Source organism: Pinus tabuliformis, chromosome 3_1, assembly GCF_031772625.1.
Source record: "Pinus tabuliformis cultivar Carrire ecotype Pingquan chromosome 3_1, CPIR1, whole genome shotgun sequence".
Taxonomy (NCBI): Eukaryota; Viridiplantae; Streptophyta; class Pinopsida; order Pinales; family Pinaceae; genus Pinus; species Pinus tabuliformis.
The window spans coordinates 837,963,142-837,987,692 of record NC_142301.1 but is presented as its reverse complement, the minus strand read 5'-3'; the positions used below and the strand labels follow the sequence as shown (position 1 = coordinate 837,987,692).

The 24,551-nt window shown below is 41.5% G+C and overlaps 1 non-coding gene across 1 annotated transcript; it reads left to right on the top strand.

Moving 5' to 3' along the window:
• The first annotated feature begins 24,213 nt into the window (after positions 1 to 24,213).
• On the top strand, positions 24,214 to 24,294 carry TRNAT-UGU (transfer RNA threonine (anticodon UGU)). Its single transcript has one exon. It is a non-coding gene; the product is annotated as a tRNA-Thr (tRNA).
• Positions 24,295 to 24,551: the final 257 nt, after the last annotated feature.

The window sequence follows — 24,551 nt, the reverse complement described above, 5'->3', positions numbered from 1 at the left end:
ATTTTGCAGAGCTGGTTAAGCACGTAACCTCCATGTTGAAAAAGGGAGCAGAGGTAAAATGGACTGATGCAGCAAGGAAATATTTTGATTCCATTAAGAAGGCTATTATGGAAGCTCCCACGCTAATAAGCCCTGACTATAGCAAGGAGTTTCACCTATTTTCATTTGCCTCTAAGGATACTATTGCAGCTGTTCTGTTGCAGCAAGATGAAGCAGGACAAGAGCATCCAGTGGCCTTTTTCAGCAAGAATTTGAGAGATGCGGAACTAAGGTATGATATTATCGAAAAGCAGGCATATGCTCTTATTGAATCTTTGAAAGCTTTCAGAGTATACATCTTGAATTCCAAAATAGTTGCATACGTGCCTTCTGCTGCAATAAAGGATGTCTTAATGCAGCCTGATGCTGATGGAAAAGAGCGAAATGGATTGGAAAAATGATAGAATTCAATATAGAGCTGAAGCCCACCAAGTTGGTAAGAGGTCAGGGGCTTGCCAAGTTATTGGCTGAAGAAAATTGCAGGTCTTTGGACATGGATTTCTTGTTCACTGTGGCGGAAAATGGTCAAATAGAAGAGCATGAAACAGCTGAATTGGAGAGTAAGCAGTCGGTGGCCAAGAATCTAGCTTCATGTAGCTGGTATGCTACAATAATCAATTTCCTTCTAAGGCTAGAAGTCCCTTCAGAATTTTCTCAAAGTCAAGCAAGAACCTTAGAGCTCAAGGCAACAGAATATTGCATCAATGATAGCTTGCTCTACTGGAGGGATCCATCTGGAGTGCTTTTAAGATGCCTAGACAAAGAACAGTCAATAGAGGTTATGCAGCAATTCCATAATAGCGTGTGTGGAGGACATCATTATTGGAAAACTACAGCCCATAAGATTCTCAGAGCTGGGTACTATTGGCCCTATTTATTTTCTGATGCATTTGCTTTTGTTAAATCTTGTGACAGGTGCCAAAGATTTGAAGGTAAGCAGCAGTTAAAATCCCTGCCCCTAAAGCCAATAATTGCAAAGGGACCTTTTCAGCAGTGGGGCTTGGATTTCATTGGTGAAATCAACCCACACTCCAGTGGCCAGCACAGGTGGATATTAGTTGCCACTGACTATTTTACAAAATGGATTGAAGCAATCCCTATAAGGAAAGTTGATCATAATGTGGTCATGAAATTCTTATCAGAAAACATTTTCAACAGATTTGGCTGCCCACATAAGCTAATAATAGACAACGCAACAGCCTTCAGGGCAAAAGAGTTGGTGGAAATGTGTGATTCAAAGGGCATTAAACTTGTTCATTCCACCTCCTATTACCCTCAAGGGAATGGTTTACCAGAATCCTCTAATAAAAGTCTGATCAGGATAATTAAGAAGCTGTTAGAGGATAATAAGAAGAATTGGGATGCCAAGCTGAAGTATGCACTTTGGGCGGATAGAGTGCCCATCAAGAGATCTACAGGCTTCTCTCCTTTCAAGCTGGTATATGGTACCGATGCTGTTTTTCCAATTCAACTTACCCTCCCTGCGGCAAAGTTGCTCCAAACAGCGCAGGATGAAGAAGATGATATGGCCAATAGAATCACTGATTTAATAGAATTGTATCAGATCAGAGAACAGCTAGTTGAAAAAGCTACAGCGCATCACAAAAAGATCAAGGAAGTCTTTGACAAGAAGGCAAAAAGAAATAATTTGCAGGTTGGGGATTTGGTTCTGAAATGGGATGCATTTAAAGAGAAGAAAGGCAATCATGGGAAATTCGATGCTCCCTAGATAGGCCCTTTCATCATTTCACAGATTCAAGGGAACAATACCTTCATACTGAAAAGTATGGGAGGAGAGACAGCTTTTGATGGCCCAGTTAATGGGCGGTTTTTGAAAAACTATGTGATTTAAGGTCTTTGGCCTTAAAGCTGTAAATATTGTGCTTTTATCAGTTTTTAGTGTAGCTATAGTAGACTCCATGCCCAATGGAACACTAGGAATTTTGGCTAATTTGTTTGTTGCTGGAAAGGCATTGATCTGCAGGTTCTTGAGACCTCACAGGGAGGATCTCATCCCAGAAGGAGCCAGTGTTAGCTCTGCTCTACAAAAGGGTCAAAAATGGATTCAAAACACTCTCAAAGGCTGCAAACACACTTAAATGCATGTCAAATGATCCATGGAGGCTGTTAAAATCTCCAAGATGTGATTAAAAGCCTTCCTCCGAATGAAAAAGTTGCAAGAGGAAAGCCCTTGGAAGGGCGAAAATACACTATCGGGAGGCACAAATACTCTAAAATCATAAAAAAACTCAAAATTGCAGGCATAACAGTTCAAATCGCGACAGCCGTTCGATCTAGCCGATCAACGGTCCAGATCGTGTTGGCAGATCGCAATCGGAGAAGGTAGGCAGGGGCAGCGACGTGGGAGATTGCCGATCAGCGATCACCGATGGGCGTATCAGCGAGTTGGCGTATCGGTGGGTTGGAGCATCAGAGCATCGGAGGTATCAGCGATAGTACTGCGATGCGACATAGAGATTCGATCAGAACCTTCGATCGCGCATCAAGATTAATGGCCGAGATCGCATCGGTGTATTGCATCGGCGCTTTCAAAGGGGCAGGACCTTCACATATGATATGCTTGCGACCCAATAAGCCGGACCCGATGGCGCTATAAATTATTTCTGATAAATTGTCAGGTCCACGGCGATATCACTATCGACGCTTTTAAAAGGGGAGAGGCTTTTAAATAAGACATGCATCCGACCCGATGGGTCGGACCCGATAGCATTATGAATGATTTCTGATAAATTTTCAGGTCCACGCTTAGGCCATTTTCAATGGTTTTGGGCGCATTTTCGTTATATAACAAAATATAAGGAAATACAAAGGAAGCCTTGGCGGGTGTCGATAGCGATGAAGCCCGGACCCGATGGGTTTCCGAAAGTAAAATATATATATTTTCAGGTCCATCAGAGGCATTTTTTCATGTTTTTTCAATGTTTTCATGTATTTCCAAATATAAAGAAAAGGGAGGTATCAGCCCATATCACATCGGCCCAGATCGCGTCGGCATGTCGTAATCGGGGATACCAAGGGTGCTCAACAGTTACATATATGCTGATGCAATGAGACTCGGACTCGATGGATTTCCAAAACAGAATCATTTGACATTTGAAGTCCGCCAAAGGCAAATTTCCATGTTTTGCAGCTTTTTTTACATATTTTCAAGTATATGGAGAAACAGAGGATCGACCGGCTATCATATGCATTGCGACCCGAAAGGCGGACCCGATAGAGAAAATATGCATGAATGAACCTTTTAAAGTCCAAAATGAAGCATTGATGGGCGGGAATACTCAGTTTGGCGGCGTTTTCACTGTTATAACCAAAACAGTCATTGTTCAGCCGTTTTAATGTTCAACGACTGCAATTAATCAACAGTATGGCTGAGGAGGGAGCAGGACACTGCCGAACAGTTCAGAGCATTCAATGGTTATGGGTTTTACCCATATTTCACTCCACCTGCCCAAGGAGGACCGCAGAGCACTAGAGAGGGTCAAATCTATTTAAAACACAGTCAGATTTGTATCAGAGGTCCATTTCTAAGTGTAAATGTGGTTGGTGGCCATTTATGGGCTCCTCCACGCATTGTTTAGCAAAGATATTGTGTAATGAGACACCATATATACTTAGAACACAGATGTAATCAATTTGATGAGTGTTTGATGAATGAGAGCTTATTGCAGCCTTTAACTTCTGGAGACTATAAATACTATGACACCTGCAGCTTCTGGTCTTGATTTCCACTAATACAAGCTTCTTTTGTTGTCACCTGCTCACTTCTCACTTCTTCTATGTTCCACGCTCTGCCTGCTTGCATTTATTGATGTGTTGTGAATGTTTAACATCAGAGGGGCTGTCATCCCACCTCTGTGTTACAATTTAGTGGTTTATTGATTTTGCTTGCAGATTGCTATTGTTTAAATAACAGAGAGCTGTCATCCTCTTTGTGTATTGAATAATAGTCTTGCAGACCTTCTAATTGGTTGCAGCTGGGCATCACAGGGTCATGTGCATCTTCTAGTGCAATCAGTCTTCTCCATCATCACTTTTACCTTAAACTATGAGTAGTTGGAGGTTGAAAGCATTGTAGTTTGAGGGTCTTCACCCATGTCTGGGGATAATCATAATAGGAGTGGTTATCTGGCTTAAATGTGCTGCACATCTTCCATTTATCCATCATTTTATCCAACAAAACTGTTTAATTTTTAATGTTCGTGAGCATCACTGAAATACAACCTAGGTGAGTTTCTTGGGGTGATAATAGGAGGCCTATCACAAGGTCAGCCTTATCAAAAGGAAAAGGTCTCCTACAAGATACATAGTCAGACCTATAGGAAGCAAAGACAATCCTACTAGAAACTCTGTCAAACCTACATGAAACACAAAAAAAAGACCAGGAAGGAATTACTCAACAAGAAACAAAGGAAGAGGGCCAAGAACTGAAGGAACCTAGCCCATAGCCAAACCTCAACTCCTACTATAGGTTCATTGAAGGAGGTAGGGTGATACCACAAAAGTTTTCCATTCCTCTATTCTTTGAACTTGAAAAAGAGAGGGAAAGGACACACAGGTGGATGCAAATTTCTAAATCAAAAGGGGTAGAGGATGTAGGCCACATGGAGGAGAAATTGTAGGAGATGGGTAGAAAACTGAGTAGCATAACAGACAGAGAAGCAATAATGAAATCTTAGTTAGAGGTTGAGAACACAAGGTTAAGGAAATAACTACAAGAAAGGGAAAGCCAATTGGAAATTAGGGCCAATTTATCCATAGAGGGAATCTAGTGCATGATGCCAACAAAGTCATATGCCTTATACTTCAAGGAACAATGGCTACAATTACAAATAAAGACCCTATCACAAAGAGGAACTATTCCTATCCAAGATTACAGACAATTCATTGACCTTCATGATCAAAGCACCTTGGAGGATAGAGCAAAGATATCTGAGTTCTACCTTCACAATTTATCCTTGACAAATTTAAATGTGTGGGACCCAAATCCAAAGCTAGGGGACTTGCAATTAATGGCCTTAGCATCATGGATGAATCATGAGGAGGCAAGAGCTACAGAGATGAAAAAGGTATTGGTAAAAGAAGAGGCAAGACCCCTTATGACCAGAGCCGAACAATCTAACCCAATGTCTGTCATCAGCACTCACAACCTCATTGCAAATGATCCCAAGCTTGCACCAAGGTACCTTGTTGTACAAGAATAGGAAGTCACACACTTTGAAGACATGCTAATATTTCTAGGAGATGACAGCCAGCAAGCCTGCCAAAGGAGATGGAACACCTTACCTTACAACCTAAAAATCAGAGAATATCATTCTCCTGACAGAATGAGGGAGGCACTAAATAGAACCCCAATGTATAAGCAAGCATTACAAAGACTCAAAGTCAATTGGATTGGCTTGAGGCTTAGTCCACCATTTATTTTAGGAATGTTGGAAGGAAGAAAAGAAGAAGAAGAAAGAAAGCAGTGGGAGGAGATAGAGAAGAATGTAGGGTTTTATTCACAAGAGGAAGAGGCTACAACAGAAGCATGGGATGTTAAGGAAGGCACTAAAGCAATGATGGACATGGACATAGATTGCATTTCTCAAAGGATGAGCAACACTTTCAGTAGGGATTATGATGATGCTTATCATTGGGTAAACTTTATGGACCTTAATACACCTCCAAGCTTACTAAAATCAACTTTTCTCACGATTCTTTACATGTTTTAATTATATTTTTCTTAATGAGATGAGTAAAAGTAAGATGTCATGTCTAGTGGTCTAATGTGCATTGATTGCAGGTTTTTGGGAGAAAATTATGGCTAATTAGGGTGCAAGAACTAGAACTAGATGAGAAGGAGAGATTATAGGAGATGGATCTCTGTCATTAAATCCTCACTCACTCGAAGATCCCTCAATCAAATCACACCAAGTCGGAGTTACAGGCAGTCGATTCATGAGGATCATTGGTAGCCAAGTCAGTGATAGTCATGAACCAGTTAATCTCAAGATTGGTAGCCAAGCCTCACTAGATTTAAGGAAGTTCTTGGAAACTTTAGTTGTATAAATAAAGAGGCTTAGATCCTCGTTAGGATTCAGATTTTTTATGCAAGATAGCTAAGAAATTTTCGAGTTGAAGGATTGTGACTAAACACTGTTATGTATTTTTTTGATATGTTAATGAAAATGAGCAACATTTTTTTGATCCAACACTGAGTTGACACATAGGGCTGAAGCTCTTGGGTTAGGGCCCAACCCTAGTAACAGAGGTTCCTCTTATTGTACTTGTATGGTTGGGTTATCTCATAGATTAGTTGTTAGATTGATTTTGGTGTTTTTCAATTGCAAGTCTTGTTAGATTTGATTAGTTTTATTCCATTTTTGCATAGCTTTAACAATATCATTATAGAGATACAAAAAATATTTGAAAAAGGCTGATAACCAGTGGCTCTTACCTCATTCCTCCCTTCAGGGACCATGTGTTACACAAAATTTTGTCACTATCCCTGTACTCCCCGTTCCTTGATTCTGGAGGACCCCTATAGTGAACCCTACATGCTTTCCCTTCATGAAGAAACTCCCATTGTGTCCCTCTTCAAGAGTAGAACAATTAACTTTTGCACCATTTCACCCAAATATTATGTCCTTCCCAATTTATAAGACCAACACTAATGACACTTGTCCTCCTCGCGCCGATATGCAGGGATTAACGCTATCCCTATCACTGACCGGAGCGATTGAGCTTTGTTCCAGTCACAATGATCCTCTTATTGAAGGTTTTTTAAATAAGGAGCCGAAGCTTCCAGGTCTAGAAGCTTTGTAACGAAAGTTTAGTAAATGGTCTGGCCGGATGGGGTCGAGGATGTCAGTTTGGGCTCCTTTCCCTTGTAAGGATGGAACTAGCTCAAGATATAAGACCTTCTCCCATGAGAAGAGGATCCATCTCCCATCCATTCATGATATATAAACCTCCATTTTTCCCAAGCACAAGCTAGTGTCAATGTTGGTGTGCTAGTGCTAATTAAGTTTGGAGTAAACAACAAGCTATTCATATTTGTATCTCTCTAGTGGTGTGAGGGAGAAGTGTGAATTTGATTTAGTGTGAAGCCTAAAGGGAAGAGCCTTAAAACTATCATTGTTGAGGCCATCATGGAATGCTAATAGAAGTGTGTGGGAACCTGGTTTTGTCGAAGGAGAAAAGCAAAGTCAAGACAATGGTTGTAATCTCTTCTTGATTCAATATATATGCAACTATTGATTGATTTCATACATAGTGTGTCATCTTACATGTTTATGGCTTAATGTTTCTTGAATTTTTACATAGATTGAATTACAATTTGTCTATTATCAGGGTTATTTTTTGTTGTTGTTTACTTGTTTAAGGTATTCAAAGAAGGAAACGAGAGATAGTTGGAGCGATCAAGTAAGGTCATCATCAAATGGGATAAGTGTACTAAGAGGTAGGCCCTCTTAATTGGTTCTAACCTAAGGAAGTATTCCATAGAATGTATCGGTTGTGGCTAGACCCATTATCGGGCTAGAGGAATTGTTTATGTCCGCGCTCATAATTTTACTTCACCACAAATTGGTGACCATACTAGGGAGCCAATCCTTCTATTTGTTTGCTTGGAATTTCATGGTTTTGTGTGAAATTTTCTAGCTCTGCTTTTTCCCTTTGGTTCTGTTTGTTTTCCTTTGCTTACTGGTCGAAGTTTGAAATTCATAGTAATAAGTCTGGTCCCAACTTTAATTTTATTTTTTTCTTGTCTTCCTTGCTCATCGGGCTTAATTCGCTGACAGTCACGCTGATCAACGTGATATGCTGAGAAATAGTCATGCCGACCCCCTTCTGGCGCTTGTTGTCAGTTAGGCAGTTGCACCGATGCCTGAAAGTGAAGATTAGAGTTTGCCCCAAATCTTGGCTTGTGTGTTTTTCTCTCATGATTTCAACCCTATAATCCTTTTAGACCGTCTTCTCCCTGACTAGAAAGTTGTTGTTTGTTTGGTTTCTTGGCTTGTTGATTTGTCATCTTGAATTCAGTGAGTCAAGTTGTTGGTGCATTTAATCCTTGCATTTCATTTACGATCCTTCTACGGATTTGACCTCCATTACACAAGTTTGAAAAGTTTTTGTTTTCTTGTCTAAACGTTTCTTTTCCGACATGGATCACATTGATTGTCTTGTTTTTGGTAAAGTAGAGGTTTCATTAGTTTGAAAGAGATTCTCTTTTCATGTTTTCATTTTCTTGAAGAGCTAATTGTCTCGAAGACTTTTCCATTGAAGTGTTTTATGAGAAAATTCATTTCATCATTTCATGAAAAGTTTAAATTCTAGTTTGTTGCATTAGTATGCTACAGTAGTTAGCATCATTGAAGACTACGATTGCATTGGCATTTGAAAAGAAAAAGAACTCTCTTTGCTTTTGAAAGGACTGTTAAAAATGTACTTGTCATGAAATTAGGAATTGGAATGTATTTTTCATTATTTTATTTTCTCAAAACCTGAAGTAGTGAAAAATTATTTTTCTTTCGGTTGCTTGGTTGTTTGCATTTGATTGTGTGTTTTCTACCCTATCTAGTGTAGGCAATTCATCGAATTGAAAGCGTCTTGTCTCATTTAGCTACATTTAGGGTTTTTCTGTTGGAAATAATACTGAGAGGGGGGGGGGGGTGAATCAGTATTATCACATTAATAAAACTTTTTCATTTCCATAATCAGATTCATATATGCTACTTCCACAACTTATTATGATTAAGTTAATTGATCTTCAATGAGTGCATTAGAACATTATCAACCATATTATCAGATAACATATGCCGTAATAGAGAATAGATCATCACACATAAGGCACACACATGAACACCATGATATAAGGTGGAAACCCAATGCGGGAGAAAAACCACCTGCTGCAAGTCATCTCAATCTTCTTCTTAATAAGAAAATCCTTTTACAATATTTGTACTGGTGCAGTCTTATACCAGTACGGGAGCTACAACCCCCTTTGCTCTTGTACTAGCCGATCCATTTACTAGTACGCAGGCTGCTACCTGCTACAATGCTCCAAAGATCTCCCTTAGCTTTTGTACTAGCTTAGATACTAGTACATAGGCGTTGGCCTACAATCTTCTAGGTACCACGTTTCATCAATTTTCAGACTGGATACACTGAAGCACAACACATAATCTGAAAGGCCACTTTTCATCCAATTTTCATACTGGACCCAACAACAACATTGAAGCTCATAATCAAACAACCTTCTAAATCACCCAATCACTAGATCCATACATATACAATGATATTATGAGAGTTATCAACCAGATCTAGTACATAAAGATAAGTCATTAATCATGCTATTATCTGAACTCAATACCAGTAACCAAACATCAGTTATGCACCCAAAACCTTGCAGAATAGTCAAAGGCGGTTAAAACAAATTTTAAGCAGGGATCGCAACTTCATTGGTATAGATCTGCGGATATTTGTACTACCTCCGCACCTGCGCCTTCTGTGGCGCCTCCGCACTGCGCCTTCTATGGCGCCTCTGTGGCGTCTCCGCACTGCGCCTTCTGTGGCGCCTCTGCACTGCGCCTTCTGTGGCACCGCGACCACCGCACCTGCACCTTTTGTGGCGCCTCCGCACTGCGCCTTCTATAGCGCCTCTGTGGCGTCTCTGCACTGTGCCTTCTGTGGTGCCTCCGCACTGCGCCTTCTGTGGCGCCTCTGTGGCGTCTCCGCACTACGCCTTCTGTGGCACCTCTGCACTGCACCTTCTGTGGCGCCTCCGCACTGCGCCTTCTGTGGCACCTCTGCACTGCGTCTTTTGTGGCGCCTCCGCACTGCGCCTTCTGTGGCGCCTCTACACTGCGCTTTCTGTGGCGCCTCCGCACTGCGCCTTCTGTGGCGCCTCCGTACTGCGCCTTCTGTGGCGCCTCCGCACTGCGCCTTCTATGGCGCCTCTATGGCGTCTCCGCACTGCGCCTTCTGTGGCGCCTCCGCACTGCGCCTTCTGTGGCGCCTCTGTGGCATCTCCGCACTGCGCCTTCTGTGGCGCCTCTGTGGCGTCTCCGCACTGCGCCTTCTGTGGCACCTCTGTGGCGTCTCTGCACTGCGCCTTCTGTGGCACCTCCGCACTGCGCCTTCTGTGGCGTCTCCACACTTCCGCAGCTACAGCGCTCGAGAGATCACCCTTCATAGATTCGCTTTCAACTTCCCTTTCATAGATCAAACTTTTAAAACAATAACCCAATATTTCAGATCTTAAGATATTCCATTTGCAAGAATGAATTAGCCAAGTGATCTCCTTTTCTTTATATAGGCTTAGGCCTTTCACAATACCACGGGCCAAAACCATAGGATCAAAAAAAACTGTTGGACTAATACCATGAACCAACCATGAAAGTACGTGAGATCAACACTTTTGACGAAGTACCATGGTCCAAAACCATAGGTTCAAATACCAAGGACTAACTACCATGGACCAAAGGTAAGTTCTCCAACATATACGCGCTTTTCCTCATATGTTCAAATACCAAGGACTAACTACCATGGACCAAAGGTAAGTTCTCCAACATATACGTGCTTTTCCTCATAGGTTCAAATACCAAGGACTAACTACCATGGACCAAAGGTAAATTCTCCAACATATACGCGCTTTTCCTCATAGGTTCAAATACCAAGGACTAACTACCATGGACCAAAGGTAAGTTCTCCAACATATACGTGTTTTTCCTTGCATGAAAGTGCGTGAACTTTTTCTCTACATGAAATAAACTTTTCTCTGCATAAAAGTGCATGAACTTTTCTCTACACGAAATAAACTTTTCTCTGCATAAAAGTGCGTGTCTCTACATGAAACAAACTTTTCTCTGCATATGAGTTCGTGAACTTTTCTCTACACTATAATTTATTATCTAAGATGAGTGGGTTGCCATCAAGTACAACATATGTATCATAATGCCAACATGTTCGAGTCACATCACCAAGGCTTGAAAACTGAGACATAACTCAAGATCAACTTTAAAATGAACTCAATTAAGCTAAGGCGCATTTGAAATCTAATGATCACATCTAGAAGGTCTAGGCTAGAGATGTGTTCCGACGTCTTTAAACCTAGCAGTTGTCATTAGATTCGACACTAGACAATGCTAGTATGGATTTTTTCTCCCTATACCATTGAGTATATAATGAGAGACCCCTCTAGGCTGCAATCCTTTATCCATAGGAAGCCAAGTAAGCTGCCTTGCAAACGTGATACACTGAACACAACATTCGAGGAGATTCCCTACTCATACTTCTCGGTTCGCCAGAAGGTATTCTGCAGTTCACGGTTGCCTGGTAATCCTTTTTACGTAGATCATCCGGAGAAGTCATTTGATCTTTTTGACTCATTAAACTTAAAATATCATTCGAGCGCTTGTCCTTTCGAGCTCGTTTCCAATCGAAAGCGATAGAGTCATATTTGTTTCTTTCTCGACTCTTAAAACATGAAAGAGCACCAATCTATTTATGCATCTCAATAAATTGATTTCCCACGATCTTATAACATCCTGTTAGTCTTTTCTAGACCGAGTCGTGAGTTTCCCTTAAGGAAAATTTTAAAGCATTGAATTATCTCTCTCTTTTCCTATTAACTAAGACAAGGTCATCGTGGTTGAACCATGTGGTTCAGCTAGTTCCTCTTCCTCTCCTCTATTTGAAAGATTGCCAAATAGCCTTTTCCCAAACTACCAGAGTTACTCAAGGACTAAGGTGTTGAAATCAGAATCGTTCTAAGAATTCAACCTTTGTCATCTCATCCTCCACCTACTTTAGATATTGGGTCACCTACTGATTTTGGCCCGGAATCTCCGGACAATCCCGTTCAAACTCCTAGGAGTTTACCGACCACTGACGGTCAGCTTGGACTAGTTATTTATCCTCCATATCCTTTGTTCGACCCTGTTGCGGTATCATCGTAGCATCTGTACAGTCCGTACAATCAACCAGGTGTTCCTTTGGAATTATCCCCTCGTACCTCTTCGGTCGTTCATCGTCATTTGTTCCCAGCTATGGAACCCGAAGGCGTTACTCTAGTCACCTCTCTAGATGAGTTAGAAGTTTCTACTCCACACATTGTCTAGGGGGAAGAACATCCTTTTCCTCTTGAAGGTTTCCCCTATACAGGGAGCATTCCCGTCAATGTGCATCGGGAATTTCCACCTAATTATGTATCCTTGGCACAATTGGTTTCAGGTACACCTAGTGCCTCATCACTTTACCATAACAATATCTGGGTGTCTGGCACTATGTCTACTACAGGTCTGTTCATTGCGAACTCAACCTCCCAACAGGCTATTACCTCGGTCTTGGTGCAACCCACCATTCCGAAACCTCTTGTATCGTCTGTCGCAGTTACTTGTCTGGTTCAACTGACAGTCTCAAAGAATGTCTCTGTTAGTTCTTCAATCCCTCTAGTAAGTGGCCAAGATGTGCCACCACCTAGGGGGGGAGAATCTGAGTCTTTCTATGGTGTTAGGAACCATCAATGTAAGTAGCTCATAGTCTCACATGGTTGGTATTAACCAACCTTCTTCTGGCATTATTCAAAACCCTGCTAGTCCTGCTGGATCGAGCAATTTCTAGTACCAACAGGTTCAAAATCCCATTGGTCTGTTTGGCTCAAGCAATTTCAAGTATCAGTAGCCCTATGAGGCTTAGGTTCAATACCAAACTCCTTATGTTTCATATGGTTCTCAAGGAATGGTCAATCCAGCTTACGTCCTTCAGTCTGGGCAGTATGTTCAGCCTGGCTCATCCACTTTCCAGGGTGGCTATGGCTAGATTCAGCTCGTAAATTTTCCGGGCACTGTTCAAGTACCATTGCAACAACAAGGACAACCTCTGTAGCAACAAGGGAAACTTTTGTTGCAGCAAGGGCCATCCATGCAACAATAAGGGAAAACGATCCAGCAGCAAGGTTAATTGCAACAACCACAGGGGAAACCCTCACAATAGTTGCAGCAAACCGTGTAGCAGCAGATGCAGTATGCTCCGTAAACCTCCCAACCTATGTCTTCACAAGGCCAACCTCTAGCCCCAGGGATAGCTTTTGCAGTCGCAAGGTCAACCCTTGCAGTAGTAGAACCAACCCTGGTAGCAACAACCCTTATACACATATGAACAGGGTCAACCCTTGCAAGGACAAGGCCAGAGTCAAGACCTGCAACAATAGGCCCAAAATCCTAATGTCCTCAGTCAACAGGTCCATAATAGTTTTGGCCAATGGCAGTGGTACAAAATCCCTATGTCCAAGGGCAACAAGTGCATAATCCTTATGCCCAAGGGCAATAGGACCAAAATCCTCTTGTTCAGGGGTAACAGGTTCACAATCCATATGTTCAGGGACAACAGGTACAATACCCATATGTCCAAGGTCAACAGGCTCAACAACCTCTTAACCCGTATGTTGCTTATCAACAACCTATGACTGGAAAGTTCCAAGGTATTCAAGGTCAAAATCCTCCCTATGGCCAAGGTAACCCATAATGGGGGTAGAACCAAATTCCATTTGGCCAAAATCCCCCACTATGGGGCCAAAATCCCCACTAGCAGGGATGGGCTCCTCTGACTGGACCCGCTTACCAAACTCGAATGCCTTTTAATACTCAATTGTCATTCTTGGCCACACTAGAGTTGCCAGATGTGTCTCACCTTATGAATGATCCAATACTTCATTTGTCATACTAGCCTCCGATTCCATCAAAGGTCCTGAGCAATTGTCCTAAGTTTGATGGGAAAGAAAATAAAGATCCTCAAGCCCATATGATGAAATATCACCTCTAGTGCTCTTCGAATTCTTACATTCATGATTCCATTCGTCTCCATATTTTCCAACGAACCCTCATAGGTGTTGCAGCCAAGCGGTACATCGAGCTTCCTCAAAGTACTTACCATGACTTTCACTCTTTAGCCATGGCTTTCCTCATGCACTTCTAGTTACCAGTTCGCTATGAAACTAGCACCTCTTTGCTCACATCACTTAAGAAAGATACCGCGACACACATCTCCGATCACATCTATGAATGGAGACGCAGATGTCGCCTGATCAAATTCAAGATTGTTGATCAGTTGCTCACTAAATGGTTCACTAAGTCATTCATGGCTCCAATCGCTCATGACATAGCTATGGGTGGGTGCGTTATTGAAGAGCAAGTCATTTCTCGTGCCTAGTACTTAGATCTAGTTTACTCTTAGTTTGGCACTTTGTATGAGTTATTACCCAGTGCTCCATGGCCATCATCTGATCTCATGGCATCGAAGTCACAAGCTACACCTCTTGTTGATGGAGTCATTGGTTCAGTGTCCTAGACCCCTGCTAAATATTCTTCGAAACAGAAGTAGGTCTCAAACACTGCTTCTAATAGTTCCTCCCAGAACCCACTTGGCCCTGGTAAAACCTCAGAAGTCCATGCTATCTATTCTACCATAGCAGACAAATCCTTGAAAAGTAAGAAGAAAGGAAAAGGAAAGGGTAAATCTGATGCCCCAAAACAAGGTCCTCCTAAGTTGTCTGCTAGTGATTCTTCACAACAGAAGCCTAAGCATTCGTGCCTCATTTGCAAGGAGGATCACTATACAAAGGATTTTCCTCGACGATCTGAAGTTAGTCGTTTGCTCAAAGGGACCCCAACTATCTTGAAAGAGCCATTTCTGTCTCAACAGACCCAAATGGTAGACCAACCTCAATCATCTTCTTCCTCAGGATCTCAAGTGCTCATGATGAGTACGCCCATTAATGTGGCTACTAGATCAAAATATTACCAAACTCCTGCTCCGACAGCCCAGAAAGAGAAAGAGGCCACCCCTTTTTCTTCTGCCCCGAGTTCTGTCCCTCTTCATATCGAGCACCCTAACCCTGATTCCACTATATGGCCACCCTCTCAAGGTGTGCTAACGAAATACTTGTACAACCCCAACGCTTAAGCTACTCAACACTATAATATTGTTGAGGATTTTGCTCAGGTACCCTTAGCTATGTCAGCTGTCGAGGTGATCCAAAGTTGCCCATCGTAGTGAAAATATTTGTTGTCGGCTATTGGGGTATCAATCCTACCGATTCCAATTTGATATGTTTTGATCTAGAGAACCATGTTTCATGCCTGCCTCATCTGATTTCCTTTCTCATCCAGGTAATCATCAATGAGAAGACCATCCATAGGACTGTCATCGATGAAGGTGCCTCCACCTGCATGATGTCAATTACATGATGGAAGGCCATTAGTTCTCCTACTTTGAACCAATCCCCGAACACTTTGGAAGCTTTCAATGGGCGTGATTCGTGACCCTTCGGTGTCTTACCTAACCTTGCCATTACTTTGGAGGGCAAGGCAGTACAAGTCGAGGTAGAGATTTTTGACACTAATCTAAATTATAATCTTCTACTTGGCCAGAGCTTGACCCATGCCATGCATGTGGTAGCCTCCTCCCTATTTTGCATGATTCGTTTTCCCCATCAAGGGAAGATTGTCACTGTCGACTAGTTGTCCTTCTTTGCCTCTTCCTCCTCGGATGGCAATGTTCCGTATGTCAAGCACACTGGTGCTCCCTATGAGAGTGTGGGGGCAAGTCTTTTTAAAGATTCTGCCTTGATGGGAATTTTTCCGCTCCCACCTCCTCATGTTTCCTCTGTCAACATGATCTCGGTCAAATCTGACCCTTGGGTCATACCTTCACCAGATCTTGTTGATACCTGGGGCGAGGTTATGCCACTTAGTCCTGCCGAAAATAAATTACGTGGAGATTGTTTTGGCCTCAAGTTCCGCATCCTCTGATTCTCCTGTTTCGAAGACCTCTCTCGATACATATTCTCAATCCCCATGGCTTGGCACTTTGGAATCTCCTGATCCCTTAGCTGAGACTTTTCTTGTTGACGAAAGTATCATGGAAGTAATGTATCTCGAGGAACCACCTTGGAAAGATACTCATCATTGTTCCTTGTTCCTGCCTTGCCCAACAGTCATGTCTACCAGTCTCGAAGAGTTCTCTTCTCAGTTTCCTTCCCTCCCACTTTTGCCACCGATCATGACTCATGAAGTATGGTCAGAAGGAAATTTGGGTAATATTACCCAAACGATGCTGATTGATATTTCTATCAAGCCTGGTATCATTGAACATGTCCATATCAGGGTAACTTGTTCTCTGGATGAGATCAAGACCTATACTCGTCTATTTCAAGAATTTCGTGATGTGTTTGCATGGTCCTACAAAGAAATGCCTGGCATTGATCCTAGCATTGTTGTGCACGAAATACCAACTTATCCTCATGCGGAGCCCGTTCACCAACGGCTTCACCCAATGCACCCTAGGAAAGCTACTGCTATCAAGGGTGAAGTTGAAAAACTTCTCAAATCTAGATTCATCTATCCAATTCCTCTTACAGATTGGGTGTCAAATATTGTCCCGGTGACGAAAAAACAGGGCATGATCCATGTTTGCGTTGTTTATCATGATCTCAATCGTGCCTGTCCTAAGCATAACTACCCTACTTCCTTCATTGATCAGATCATTGATGAATTTGTTGGGAGCGATATTTTTCCTTTTATGGACGGTTTTTCTGGCTACTACCAGATTAACATTGCATCGACCGATCAAGAAAAGACAGCTTTTATCTATCCATGGGGTATGTTTACGTACAAAAAGCTCCCTTTCGGCTTAAAAAATGTTGGGGATACCTTTCAGTGGACAATATGCTATGCGTTTCATGATATTCACAACATCGTTTAGCCTTACTTGGATGACCTTCCCGCTCATTCTCGTAAGCGCCAAGATCACCCTTACCATCTTTGGTAGATTTTTCTTCGTTGAAGACACTACAACATTCAGTTAAACCCACATAAATATGTTTTCTGCATAGAATCCAGACGACTCCTCGGCTTTATCGTTTGCAAGGACAATATTCATCTTGATCCGCTTAAAGTCGAGGCTATTGTAAATTTACGCCCTCCATCTTCATTACACCAGCTCCAGAGCCTGCAAGGAAAGAAAACTTTTCTTTGTCATTTCATACCCAATTATGTTGGGCTAGCTACAAGATTTACATGGTTGCTTAAACAAGGAACACCCTTTTCTTGGGATGAGGTTGCCCAAAAATATTTTGATGATCTTAAGGTTGTCCTCATAAATGATCCTTTGCTACATCCCCTAGATTATCATTGAGATTAATTCCTTTACCTAGTTGCAACCCTAGCACCATTGCTATGGTGTTGGTCCAAGATGATGGCGAAGGCAACAAACATGTTATCTACTACCTTAGTCGTAATCTCTTCGACACCAAAATGTGTTATTCCCATGTCAATAAGTTGGCTTTGGCTATTGTCTAGGCTGTTCAATGCTTTTGGCACTACATCCTCTTACGCACTACTATTGTGATTTCTGAATGCAACCCCATTACCTACATCCTAAATCGTTAGTTGCTAGGGGGAAAGTATTCTAAATGGATTGTCATCTTGCAATAATTTGATTTGGTATTTACTATTGCCAAATCTAAGAAGTCCCTAGTTTTCGGTGAGTTGATTTGTTCCCTTCCTTCTACGTCTCTCCCTACTGGTGCAGATGAACAACTACCGGATGAGACTCTTTTCCTAATCAACACCCTTGACCCTTGGTATGGTGATATCATCTTGTACCTCTAGATGTCCACATTCTGGTCCGCACTGACTAAGGATGATCACTGATGGATTAGGCAGCACTCCCAACCTTATCGTATTATTGGCATATATCGTGTCAGTTTCGATTCAATTCTGCATCGATGCCTTACTCTCGAGGAGGCTGAGAGAGTTCTTAATGACTTCCATTGTGGGGCATGTGGCGGTCATATGTCTGGCTATGCTACCGCTTAGTAAATCCTTTGCGTTGGTTATTTCTGGTCGTCCATTTTTAAGGACTGCATCCTTGCTGTTCACAAGTGCCATGAATGCCAAATTTACCAACGTAAGATGCGTTCCCCGCCTGCTCACCTACACCCCGTCATTACTGTTGGTCCTTTTTCCAAATGGGGCATCAAATATATGACATGTAACTTTTCTTCGGTTCGAGGGCATGGTTATATTATCATTGTTGTGGATTATTTCACCAAATGGGGCGAAGTGATCCATACATACTATGCAGACAGTAAAATGGTGGTGCAATTCCTTTTCAATCATGTTAATTCTAGGTTCGACATACCTCAAGCCATTTTCACAGAACATGGTTCCAATTTCCGAGATTACATGATGGATGAGCTAACCTCTACGTTGGGTTTGTGCCACGATGGTTCAACCCCGTATTACCCTCAGGCCAACGACCAAGTTGAAGCTATGAACAAGGTTTTGGTTACAATGCTTCACCGTACTATTGGTATGCACAAGTCAAATTGGAATCTCATGCTCTTTTTAGCTTTGTGGGCTTACCGAACCTCGGCCAAAGACGCAACTGGTTTCACACCATTTCATCTTGTCTACGATATGGAAGCAAAATTGCTGATTGAATGCGAGATTCCTTCACTCAAGCTAGCTGTTGAGCTTCTCCCCGAAACATCACCTCAAGAAGAGTGCCTCTTATATTTAGAACGACTGGATGAGACTCGTCGTCTCACTACTTTGGTTATCAAAGCACAAAAGAAACGAGTCAAGTCCCATTTCGATCGGTCAATCTCCTCTCGCGCGTTCTCTAAGGGTGATTTGGTTTTACTATACGACCAAGATAATGATAAGCTGGGGGCAGGCAAGTTCAAGCCCATGTGGCATGGGCCCTACATTGTGAAACATGTTTTGCAAAAAGGGGCCTATGAGCTTATCGATTATGAAGGCAATCCTTTGGACAAGCCCCGCAATAGGCTTTACCTCAAGAAGTACTATGCTTAGGTCATCTTGCATGGTTACTTGTGTACATTAGTGTGTCATTCATTTTTGTGCAGTATGGTTTGGTGTGTTAGTTTTCAAACAACTTTCCTGTTTACTATGTTTTCCCTGCTTTGCAGATGTCTGTGACTCCCCACATTGGTTTCGCTGATGGTGCTTGTCGTAGTACCTAGAACCTATCATCCGTGGCATGGGCTATTTATGACCCTCACGGTGAGTTGATTAATCTTCAAGGTATCTGTTTAGGTCGCACAACTAACAACATTATTGAATACAGTGCGGTCATCGAACTATTGTCAGAAGAAATTGCTCTTGACATTCAAGAGTTGGTTGTCAACCTGGATTCACAGCTTGTCATCCTTCAACTCAACGGGCAATATTTCGTAAAAAATCCTCAGATATTGATAATGTATCTCCATATTCGTCTACTAGAAAGGCATTTTGATTACATTACATATCATCATATTTCTAGACACATGAATACATTGCAGATGCATTATCTAATTATGAGTTGGATAAACATTTACGAAACATGTGAAAAGATAAAACAAATCATTTGTACCATAGTAAGCAAAAAATACAACATACATACATATATATATATGGTGATAATGTTTGATACATCAAAACCCCCAAAAATAATATGTGTGTCCAAAATGACACCGGCGGCTCGTAGGCCTCATATATCCATGGCACGCAAGTCTCAAAAATGTAAAATGTTGGACCTAGGAACTAATCAGCATGGTGATTGTGGTAACATGACACAGCTCGTGCAACATGAGTCAGCAATTGGCAGATCTAATCTGATACTCCCACCATGTGTCTCTGGTACTAGCAAGGAATGTCTCCCACCCGAGCATACTCCAAGATACCATGAGTCAACCCCTCAAGGTTCATTGTGATCTCCTCCTCATTCTCACTCCCCTCCTGATAAGGGGCAACAACATTAAACTGGTGCGCGACGCGCCTAGCTATTGGGGACATCCTAGCAGGACGCTCTGGCCCAACATTTGCATTGACAAAATGAAATGTTATAAACACATATATGTAAAAAACAATTAAAAAATCACAAAATTAAAAAATTGAGTTTTTACCTTCGTCATCAAAATCCTCTCCATCTGGCAGCGGCATGTTCGGATCTCTGCAAAAGTTGGTGCCACTGTATGGCCAATCCTCCACGATGATCAATTGTTGTCGTAGCCATGAAAATAAGGTGGGCCTATACGACATGTACTGGCCTCCAGTGATCCTAGGCATCAAATGACTCCAGAGGGCCTTCTGCGAGTCGTGTGGCATCGAAGGATCTACCTCAGTCAACTAGTACTAGAACAATGGCATCTGTTCCAAGAAAAATGTCACTAGTACGTATCCAAAGCAAAATTGCTTCAGATTCCCCACCTTAGATTTTGTCAGCTGGTGTTTTATGTTGATATTCATGGCTTATGCCCAATTGAATATCACCGGTGCTATGAAGTCGATGCCATATAGGAATTTCGACTTGTTATTCTCATGTGCTGCCTAAGACCCCGCCACTCTGTTGATAGTCAACAATAGCACTCTCAGTATCAGATCTTGGACAGTGGCAATCTCAATCTTGCCAATCTTTGATTTGAGGGCTTTAGGGCAATGTTCGGCAAGCAACATGGATATGCTTGCCCCAATCAGTCATGGCCCATATAAGTTGACTGGTTCCCCTCTCTAGGACAGTCCTGTGATGAAATATACGTCTGAAGTTTCTAACTCTAGCTCCTGGTCACTAATGATTAATATTTCCTGATTTATGTCCCAGAGACTAATCAGGTACCGAAGCAACTTAGGTTGGGCCCACATCCCTAGTGTGAGAAAGAACTTGAGGAGCCCATAGTCCCTCAAAGCATTTAGGCAATGTGGATCATTCAATGCTTGAGTGTCCACCTCTTCATCCTCACGTTCTTTCCAGTCTACCATTTTCGATGATTCTTTCCTGCAAAAACCATAGATTTAAGTCAATAATCATTTTTGGCCCATAAAATTTAGATTCCAATGGTGGTTTTGAGGGGAAATTGATTTTTTCCCTATTCACAAAGCCAACACACCTGTTTTAAAAATAGTTGCACTGATTACACGATAGGTCGTTTTAATCACCCTCGGCCAGCATGATTCCGTGCCCGGAAGTCATGCCGATCGAGGGTGAATTTGTTTTGACAAATCCTCTATCAAAAATCCAAAAAATGGTTAAAAACATGAATAAATGGTACGAAAATGAAGCTTAGGGCTTTGTCTCTTACCTGTAACTAGCGGCTCGGTGAATGACCTCCTAGATCTCTCAAAATTTACTTCAGAACAATTAGGGAAAAAGAGGGTGAAATGTCTTTCACAGCAAGGTAAAATAGAAAATGGTAAAAAAATTCTACTTTTCCTCCCTTTTATAAAATTTTTCATGAAATATTAGGTTTTGTAAATGTTTTGACCTATTTTGCCTCAAGAATTGGATAATGCACTTTACCTTTTTGTGCAGCGACAGGTGATGGATGTTCGACGATGATGCCGAGTCACATTTCAACTCTTTTCTCGACTTGTAAAACTCATATGAAAAGATTGCCGAGTATTTTTCCCTTTTGACTCGTAAAAGAGAATAAAATGGGGGGTCTACTTTCAAGCTCTTTTTCAACCCTTTAAAAATGAAAAGATAACCGAGCCCTTGTCATTTCGAACTCGTTAAAGGATGCAAAGCTTCGTGCACCTAGTACAAGTTTACCCCTTTTTGAGCTGGGATGCACTATTTCGAAAAAGGTACTCCTTGACTGAAATGGTCGGGAAGTTCTCTCAAGTATCATTTTCTACCTTTTCAGGCTGGAGAGACACAAATGTATGAAAAGGGACTATGTGGAGTTTTCTTTTCCATGTCTTTTTCAAACTCTCTAAACATGAAAAAGATACCAAGTTACACCTTTGTCGGACTCGTTAAAATATAAAATGACATCAGATTCGTCACCATGATGAACATGAGATTCTCCTTCCTAGGGCTCATTAAACTTACTAGGTCGGATTCGTCTGAAGGATGAATTTACAGTGCAAACATATGCTATCCCCTTCAAGCTTGTGGTTAAAAAATAATTTGGGTACCTGCTAGAAATGGTGGGGGAAATTTGGAAATCTAATCAGTTATGTCGCATCTCAATCTTGAACATGACACTTTCTACTTCGTGTTAGGATGGGATATCCTCCTTTTTATCATTGACCTCCCTGGGTTGGGCCGTTCATTTTTTCCTTCCATTTTATCTCTACCATGTCATCATGACCACCAATCATATGGATCCAAAAGCTGCCAAAATTCCAGCTGTGTCACCAGTATGTTCAAGAGTTTTCCTTTTGCAGTTACACTTACCTCTGATTCTCTATATCATCCAAAATCATTTTTCATCCCTTTGTTTCGTGTCGATGATGTGGGATACATTATGGCCCTCCTTCAACATGGTTGCTTCCTATCGACTTCAACTCATTATCCGAGAAATTGACCGAGAGACTCCCTTCTAGCACCTTAGAGCTTGCATGCCCTAATGGAAAGTTCTTCGCACTCGACAACAAGTTCACATCATTAGCTTTCATTAGCTTTCGATCGAGTGATTTCACAAGTGTTCAACTTCAGCTCCTCTATTCACATTCCATGGATTGTGCTAATAGTACCTTGAGGACCATTGACACTATTGGTGGTTTCTCTCGCGCTTGTTAACAATTTACATCATTGACTGGTAATCAAGCGACTTTCTAGCATGTTTGACGTCAACACATCTATTCACATGTTAGAATTTGTACTTTGATTGGGTCGTGTTGGAGTGCAAGAACCTGGACTTAGATCACAAACTAGTCTCAGTCCCGTAAAGAAACCAATGCTGCTTCAATCAGCTACTATTGATTTTTCGGGTTGATCACTACATAATTTGACTTACCTCCTTAACTTTAGTCGGCTCGTCGAGCGGTAGCGAGTCAATCTCCTTTCTAGTAGGTGAAAGAGTAAACGAAGAGGTATTAAGAGCCATACCTTCCAGCAACTTGTGTGGTCGTGGCTTCTAGTGATCCCCTATCCCCTATTCCCTAATAAGGTGCTGCTTCTTCGGTCTTTCTAAAAGGATCAAACTCAGTAGGAATACGTTCAACAGGGTAATCTAAATACTCACCATACCAGAGCTTCTTCAGAGATATTCTTATTAAAGGAACATATGAGTCTGCTGCTAGACTTTTGACCAAATAGGATCGGCCAGTTCCAATAGGACTTATCAGTAAAATCCCTTTGGAAAGTAATGATCCTGAGTGGAGTGAGAAAGGTTTTCCATGAAATGTGGGGTTGGTTTGACACAACTCTCGAACAAGTTGTATGGCTTATTATCAAATATGTGATAAATATGAAGTATTTTGTATTTCTCCGGAGAAATATCCCGATCCCATCTTCCATTTGCAGATCCAGACCCATTAGTTGTTTCCTGATAACATCTCCCCCAGTAGCTATTTCTCTCTCTTTAAATGTTCCAGAACCCCGAGGAAAGAGGTAATAAGGACGAGCAGAGAGGTAATGAGGAATAATCTCTCTCCAGGATTGAATCTCATAATCGAATGTACCCCGTGATCTCAATAAAGTTAACTACTCCCTAGATATATGAATAAAAAAATTGAAATATTTTTATATTCGACAGTTGGATCAAATTGGATTGGAAAAGACCTAAAGTTAAAGATTCATCAATAGGCAACGCTGCCCCAATACCTAACCAAAGGGCTACTGCAGTACCGATCAAGGATACTGTCTCGCCGAGGTGCACATCTCTATCTCTACCGCAACTACCACATGCTCATATATAACTAACTACGCCGTATCTAGCAACCAAGCTACTTGAATGATTCTGTTCCTGCCAGCAATTATTCTATCTCTGTTTGGTCGACTAAATCCCAACAGAAAGAAGAGAATATTGCATGTTCCATTATGTTTACAGGCTAAAGTTTTAGCACATGATAATAAAAGTATATACTTTATACGATATAAACCATCTCGATCAAAGGATCCACTGTAGTAATGAAAAAGATTTCTCCAAATTTGATCGAATCGATCGAGGATATCATCATCTGTTAGACTGGTCCAAGACAATTTACTACCAAACAATAGTATTATTGTTACAAATCACGAAATTATTTCTCCGAATCACGTGTGAAAATCAATGTACGATTAACCTCTGGATTTAAAATCACTACTTATATACCTGGTATTGACCATAATTTACAAGAACATTCTGTAGTATTAGTAAGAGGAGGAAGGGTTAAGTGATATTCCATCGAGCCTGCTTAGCTCAGAGGTTAGAGCATCGCACTTGTAATGCGATGGTCATCGGTTCGATCCCGATAGCTGGATCTTTTCCGTTCCATTCCTCTCATTTCCATAATCCACAAAGTTTTGTTAGGATCAAGATGGAATGGAGAATACTCTTATGATTCATCCAATATTTGTACAAGAGGTAGTTGCTTCCAAATTGTAAAACACTTGCACAAATAGCTATATTAGATAGTAAATGCTTTTCCACCATCTTTAACAACTTATCGTATGATGAAATAGGTTAGGTATAGATGAAATAAATAGGTAAAGATGGAATGGATAGAACAGATTCTCCC